Consider the following 8,668-nt stretch of genomic DNA (forward strand, 5'->3'; position numbering starts at 1 on the left):
AAAAATCACATTTGGAGAACTTAGCATAAAACTTCTCCTTCTTCAAGATTTCTAACACTTCTCGCAAGTGTCTGTCATGCTCCTCTTGGCTTTTTGAGTAAATCAGAATTTCATCTATGAACACTATCACAGATTTATCAACGAACTGTTTACAAACCCTATTCATTAAATCCATGAATGCTGCCGAAATATTGGTTAGTCCAAACGACATAACCAAAAACTCGTAGTGTCCATATCACGTTGTGAATGTAGTCTTCTCTATATCATGCTCTTTCACCTTCAGTTGATGATATCCTGACCTTAGGTCGATCTTTGAAAAATAACTTGAGCCTTGTAGTTGATCGAACAAGTCATCAATCCTCGGCAACGGATATCTATTCTTTATTGTTTCCTTGTTCATCTCTCTATAATCGATGCACATTCTCATACTTCCATCTTTCTTCTTCACGAATAATACTGGAGCTCCCTAGTGTGATGAACTAGGTCTAATGAAACCTTTGTCCAATAACTCCTGAAGTTGCATCATTAGCTCCTTCATCTCCGTCGGTGCTAGTCGTTAAGGTGCTTTTGCTATTGGTGTTGTCTCTGGTAACAAGTCTATTCTGAACTCCACTTGTCTATTAGGTATTAATTTGGGAAGATCTTTGGGAAATTCTTTTGGATAATCACACACGACAGTAATGCTCTGCATCTCCTTTTTCTCTTTCTTAGCATCGATCACAAATGCCAAATATGATGTACATCCTTTGGCCAAACACTTTCCAGCTTTCATTGCGAAATAATTCTTGAATTTACTCAGTGTTTTTCCCCATACACCATAAATGACTCTTTCCCTGGCGGATTTACTTTTATAATCTTCTTCTTGCACAATATTTCGACATCATTGGCACTAAACCAGTCCATCCCCATCATGATGTCGAAACCATTTAGTTCAATAGGCAATAATTCATCGTGGAACTTATTCCCATTCAAGTCAATTAAGATGTTTTTCATATGATGGCTAACAGGTATAAACTTGCCTCTAGCAACTTCGACTAATAAAGCATTATTTAGTCTATCTACAGGCAAAGCTAGTTTTCTACCAAATTCATGCGATATAAAGGAGTAATTGGCTCTAGAATCAAACAAAATTTGGGCAGGCAATTCGTTTACAAGAAAGGTACCTGAAGCGACATCATCTTCTTCTTTAGCAGCTTCCAGTGTCATCTAGAAGGCTCTCGCCTTCGGCTTTGGTGGAATGTTGGGTTTTGCTGCCTCCTTTTTCTTCGGACAATCTCTCGAGATGTGCCCCTCCTCACCACACCCATAGCAAACTTTGTTGGTGAGGGTGCATTCGTTGGCATAGTGCCATGGATTTCTACATTTGAAGCATGTGGCTTCCCCACCATATTTCCTAAGATGCTTCTTCTTCCATTTGTCGCACCATTTCGCTTCGCCTCCTCCACCTCCTCTCGAACTAGACTTCGAGAATTTACCGTTTTTACTGGACCCTGAGGGTCCTTCGAACTTCCGCTTCTTACCAACCTCTGACATCTCCAGACCCTTCTCTCTGATCTGGGTCTCAACATTTCTAGCAGCCCAGATAGCGGCTTTCAATGTGGTTGCTTGCTTTACCATTGGACCATAGACCGCTGGTAGTTCGAGGGCAAACTTGTTGACCTTAGAGAGTTCAGTTGGAACTAATTATGGGATAAGCTTCATTTTTCCTATGTAACTAGCAGCGTATTCGGTAACGCTCATTTTTCCCTTCTTCAAATTCTGAAACTCATTATTGATTTCCAGGAGGTCCTGCTCGGAGTAGTATTGCAATTTGAGTTTCACCACAAAGTCTCCCAAAGACTTCTTGCTCGCCTCTCCCTTAGGCATCGAGTCAGCTAACAACTTCCACCAACTCAACACTCCAGATTTTAATAGAGGGATCGTAAGAGTGGTCTTCTGTCTGTTGTTGCATTCGCAACTCTCGAACATTGTCTTCGTTTCGGTGATCCAGTTTATATCTTCTACCGACGTCGGGCTTCCGGATAGACATGGTGGCTTGGATTCCATGGAATCCTTGTACTTGCACCCACGCCCATCATTTCCTCTATCCTGGTTGTTTTGCCTAACAATCGGTGGGTTGGCTTGACCAACGGTCCCATTGAAGTTTCCTCCTTCCGAATGACCTTCATTCAATTCGGGATGTTCAATTGGCATTGAAGGTTCTTCGCAATTCTACTAGAGCAGATGCCTAGTTTCTTCTATTTGACGATCCAACATCATTTGCATCATCGCTTGTACCCCAGCCATTGTCATTAGCTCAGGTGCTACTGCTACAATAAGTACTCGCTCAATCACAGGTGGTTGATTCCGATTTTCATCTACGTTCTTACCATTTTGATCTATACATCGAATAAGGTGCACTTAGATCCTCAATCATGATAGATATTTAAATCATCCTTATCACTCAGAAACGTTTACATGCTAGTTCTAATACCGTAATCCTACACTTAGAATCCTAAGCACATAAGGTCTCTATATTTGGTTGGCATCAAACCATAGATCCGAACAAATAATATCATATATGGAAAACATATAACATTTAGCACATAAAAGCATTTTAGGTAACTTTCCTAAAATAAATTAGTGCTCGTGTCTAAAATATCATAGACACTCATCTCACAATCTTCACTTAGCATTCTAATTTTAAGTCTAGAAATCCTACAAATTCCTAGTTCGCTTAAACAAATGCTCTGATACCAACTGTGACATCACCAAAATCACGGCCATGAAAGACCGTTTTAATTTATGCTTTTAAAATAATTTCAGAGTAAATCCATTGATTTACAAAGAGTTGCGGAATTTGTTCCCAAAAACAAAATATGATAAAATAATATTTACCAAAACATTTCATAAAGGAATGCATTTTCATTAGATATCAAAACTCGGGATGTCATGTTCCGATTCAGACCAAAAAGCATAAATGACAAATTACAAGCCATACAATAGTTATATACACATACAACCTCATAAACAAAATAACTTCATGATTCATCCATCTTATGCCGTTGCGCCACTTCCTCTAATACAAATAAATTGAGTGGGTCAGGCTTGGGAGCCTAGTGAGCATATAGGGTTTTCATCCCATGATAAATAATTATATTTAAATTCACTAATCAACAATAACCCGATTATCCATTCATGTTATCCTCCCTTTACGTCCCTAAAACAACATCTATCTCAAGGGACCTAATCTAGGATTTTTCATAAGGACGGACATTACTACAAGGGGTTTCCTCAACAATAGATGTCCTAAAGGCAACCATGAGGGGGATAGAGTACACCAGTGAACATCAAGCCCACAACACCTATAGGTTATGAACCTGTCAACGTTCCACAAGACAGTCTAGAAAGAGTCTGTGGTCGTCATCCATACTCCGCTAGATGACTAGATCAACTACAACATCGAGGCCTCTCATCAGTTTATCACACGACAACTATCTACCCTAGTTCTACCCAAAATTTTGCAGATAAAAATATACATATGCATACATATGCAACTTAAAAACTGAAAAGATATTCATTTAATACTCATTCCAAATATACAGATGATGGGTTTTGGTCATAAGAACATCCTATGTGCTCATACAAACCCTAATGCTTGGATCTAGGTTTCTCTATTGTATAGGCAAGTTATCCAAGACTATAAACCCTAATTCTAGCATACAAGTAATCATATTAACAAAAGAATGGGTTTAAGACATTACCATTGATTGTTATGTAGCAATAACAATCCAATTCCTCCTTGTATTGACTTTAGAAAGCTTAGAGTCACAAATGTCAGTCCTCTAATGGTTCACAAACACCAAGAGAAAAAGGATGAAGAGGAGAGAGGATGGAGTCTGCCCTAAAACATGTGAAACCCTAGAAGGATGCTTAGCCACGTTTTTAGGTCATAAGGGATGTATATATAGTTAGGCTATTAGGGTTATCTAACAAGGAAACCCTAATTTGGATGCTTAAGCCCTAAGCAACCCATAGATTCCTTACCTTAAGACCTTGGACGATTTCCTCATGGGCTTTCCCATAGAATTCGTCCACTCCTTAATATAAGGCAATCCATAGCCCAAATTGCAATTATCTTATAATTACAATTCCAGTCCCTTAAGTTTAATTAATCTCTTTTAGTCACAAAACTAATTACCAATTAATTATTGACTAATATTAATTAAACAATATGATTTCTCCTTTAATATATTATTCTCATAATATATTAATAAATCATATTTAATCCTTTCTCTCCATCATTCATCCTATCAAGTTGCTTTCGTGAAGGCAACCCAAAAGGACCATGCACCATCGGGTCAAGTACATACCAAAATAGTTATGGACTTAGAGACTAATCCAACAGTCTCCCACTTGGATAAGTCTAATAACTATTATGTTTATGACTTTAGATCTTGATCTGCAATCATAGCTTTCCAAAGCCGCTGTCAACTCTGATCCTATCAGATACTTCTCGATTCCCGATTTATGATGACTGACTAATTGAACAAATAAAATTAGCCCTAGCCCGACCGAGCATTTACGTTTGTCATCACTAAACCATCGAGGGGCCCAAATATATCGCTTTTATCCTACTTGGGATAAAAGGAAAGGATAAACTTTGATTCAATGCTCGCTTGCACTCACTCACCAAATCACACACAATAATATGTTTTATGACACCAAGTTACTAGTGCGTTTACATATTATCAATGTGCAACCGATTTGCAAGATACAACTCACACATCTCGGTTTCAAGAATATAGGATGTTATCGTCTCGCCAATCACTCGTGATACAATCCATGGAGTGATCCAAGTAAGCGTGGGTTTGATCCAATGCTCAAATCATATTCATAAGCACTCATGAACGTTGCAACAAACATTTGCTTATGTCTAATATTCTTTTAGACAATCCACACACCAATTCACGACAATCTTCATTCATACCTACTTCCAACATATGAACCACTGTGTCCCGTTCGAATAATTTGACTGTTCTTAATCAATTAAATTATTCAGGAGGTCAAAACATGCAAAGTGAAACACAAGAATAATACTATTCCCATATGGCCTTAAACCTTTGAGTACAAATAAAACACCTTTTATTTATCACCATATCAATTACTCATTATTTGTCATTTCGGGTAATCAACTTCTTACTTAAATTATTACACTTGTCCCACGCTCTTCCGCATGCACACAATGTTTGCCTATGGTTCTTACTTTGAGAAATAGATCAAATTGGACACATTTCCAATCATTCTCATTTCACAACTCATAATCCTTTTTCATAAGTGTAAGAACATGAAATTCTTGCTACTTATAGAATGTGCTAGATTCTAACACTTTATGCAATGATCCTTTTGTAATATCACTTCACCAAAGTCACAAAGAGTATTGTCAATGAAATTACAAAGTCCTCTATCGAAAATTGTTACAAGACAATTCCTTAGATATGATGTCTCTCACTCAAAGTACATTCCTTTGAACATCCTTTTGCATAAAAGTTTCTAATCTAGACATAGGTTTTCAATATTCAATTCATAATATGGACACCTTTCCATATTTTCCATATGACAACTCATTCTTAATAGAATCTTATCTATTCGTAATAATTTCGAAATGGTCCATCCAATATGGAAACATTTCCATATTTTCCAATACTATACTTCCAACTACTCACAAGCGATCAATCCTCGGCAAACTTTGGATTGTCCTTTGATAGTTGTTTAATTATTTTGGTCAAAAACCGATTCTAGTCCTTTTTCCCTCTAAATGCACTAAACATTTGGAAAATTTTAGAATGGTAAAATATTATAGCATTTGCAATCGATCCTGTACTCGAAGCGTATGGGACACGATGCAAAATGTCTTACATAAAAATTTGATACTTTATCAATCTTTTTCCATAAGGTTTTATTTGCTATGTTCTCAAAATTCGAATTGTGAAGAGGAATGCCGTAATCATAATCGAAATTTTAAGAACACACTATGTACTTTTGACTAAATGTATTAACATTCCACAACCTAAGCCTTTAGATTTCAAATGAAGCATAATATTCTCTCCCTTAATTATAGCAAAACAACTATTCCATCCTTACAACTTTGCAATGAATGACTCTTGTTTTCTATAATTAATATTGCCAACTTGCAATACCTTTCTTAATAATCATACAATCATAACATTTATGCTCCCACTATCATGATGATTATTATAAAACATAACACTTATGCTCCCACTAGCTTCGACATGTATTTATAAACATCTTAACTTTCAGAAAAACAATACCTATTGAATTTCTTATGTCCATGTTTCTAATACTTAGTGCTTTGATAATCTTTTATCAAAGCTTCTTGAACTTATACACCTTTTCCTTAGATAGTTCATATGTGTGTCTAAACAATTAAGACTAATTGCCAAACCTCACAACTCAAATCATGGAAAGGGATACCGTAACCATAATCGAATTTGAGAATGCAATTTTACAATCACTATTTTTTTTTAAATCTTTCTTAGTGAAAGCATTTCCTCACAATAATTTTCATGAAGGAGGAAATCTTATGACACTTAGATTTAAACGGTGTATGTCTTCCTATCCATGTGAATTTGTTAAAACCAAAGTTTACGACAAATTCAAACTCATATGGACCGAACTTTCTTAATCTTGATTTCTTGCCTTATGGTAGCACAACTGCCCACCATGTCTTCCAAGTAGTTAAGCAGTTCACCTTTGCCTATCAAAGTACTTTCCATTGATCAAGGTCCTTGCCTTTTGTGCATTCAAACGAGAACTCATAGGACTCATATGCATAATTAACTTAATTGGAATGGCATAGAAAACAAAATAGTGTCAACACGATAGGTTGTAAACCTCAACTCGTGTGCTAGTGATGATCGATAAGGTTTATTTGATTTGTTCTTGAAACCTGCCAAGACCATTAAGACACCCACTAACTCCTTGACATATAAGATTCTCTTGTCAATAAACATTTCTTGACAACCAAATAATTAAGAGTTAGTGTAGTTTTTATCATAACACTTCATAAAATGGTCCTAGTTGGTCTGTGTCTTATCCAAGACATCACAACTTTCCACATTTGATGAATGTTAAAAACCTTCTTAATACTTGTCACTTATTTCCACAATCTTAACTTTAAGACTTGTTATTGGAACGAAGTATGATTGACTTTTTGATTTAACCATTTCTTCAATTCTCGATTCCTCTTCTTAGACATACAATTGTACTAAGACTCACTTAGAGGATCAATTGAGATATGGTTCTTAATCATTAAGACCTATCATAAAGAATAAAAGGTACTCTCCCTTCTTCTTAGAATGGAGAAACTTTTATCTTTTTGCCTACTTGATTCTTCTTATTCGTTTTTCTATTGATTTAAACTTTTTCAATCAATTCAGAATTACACTTAATCTTACGAGTATAATCATATTTACTAAACTTTTAGTAAACCATGACGAATATCTTGTTACTCTTATGGTGGACTTTGACCAACACACAACTTTGTGTACTCAATCTCCTAGTACCTCACTTAACACTTTGTCAATGAATTAGTCTAATTTCCAAATATGAAATTTCTCATTCTTCGTGCAACCAAGTTGCATGATTCCAAATTTCTATCCAATTGAAACTTGGGCGATGAGAAGCTCTCCCTATTTGGTAAATTCTTGACTTTTCCATAAACACTATAAATAAGAATCATATCCATTTGTTGTAGAAATATGCAAACACCAATTTTCATAACGATTTCATTGCAAGGAAATAAACAAATAAATAAATAAGTCAAACGAAAATTTATTTTATTTATAAAAGCAGCGGAAAACATTTGTCCTTACAATGCAAAATCCATTGAAAACTATGTATTTCAAAAGTAAAATTTCTAACAAATCTATCATAACTATCTAAGCTCAAAATCTAATCTTCAAGTCCATGCGATCAAGATCCATTCCTCGTGATTAGATTCATCTTGCTCTTTCACGAAGCTTCCTTTCTTTTCACCGATCCTGCAAAACATTCAAATGCAATCTTATCACATCATGTATTAAGAATCAATGAATAGGAACTTAACGGAGTTAGATAGTGGATTTTACCTAAAGTGCAGCCATACTCTATGACTCTCCCATATTCAGGACACTTCAGTTTCTTTGGGCAGACTTTTATCCAACGCCCTTTCTTTTGGCAGCAAATGCAGGCCGGTTCTCCTAAAACATCCTCGGAAGCATGGTCTGTTGACTTTCCCAACAAATACGCTCCATTGCTTCACCAAATCATTTCTGATTCAGCAGCAATGAGCATGTAAGTTAGGTCAATGAGGTTGTCGTCATGATCCATCATATAATACTTTCTTTTGAACTCATTATATGATTCACGAAGTGACTGCGAAACCCAATTCACAGCCAACTCATCTGGGAATGACACACCCAACATTATCAACCTCTTAATGTGTGATTTCATTCCTAGAACGTGGGAACACACGGGTTTACCATCTTCATGTTTCATTTCCAATAGGTCTTTAGTGATATTGAACCTTTCAATTCTTCGATCTTGTGGGTTAGGGAGAACAATTGGAGGAGGTGGAGGAAGTGAAGCATGATTTCTTGTTCCTCGATCAAATTGTGGAATACCATCT

This window comes from Lactuca saligna, chromosome 3, assembly GCF_052625555.1.
Source record: "Lactuca saligna cultivar CGN05327 chromosome 3, ASM5262555v1, whole genome shotgun sequence".
NCBI lineage: Eukaryota > Viridiplantae > Streptophyta > Magnoliopsida > Asterales > Asteraceae > Lactuca > Lactuca saligna.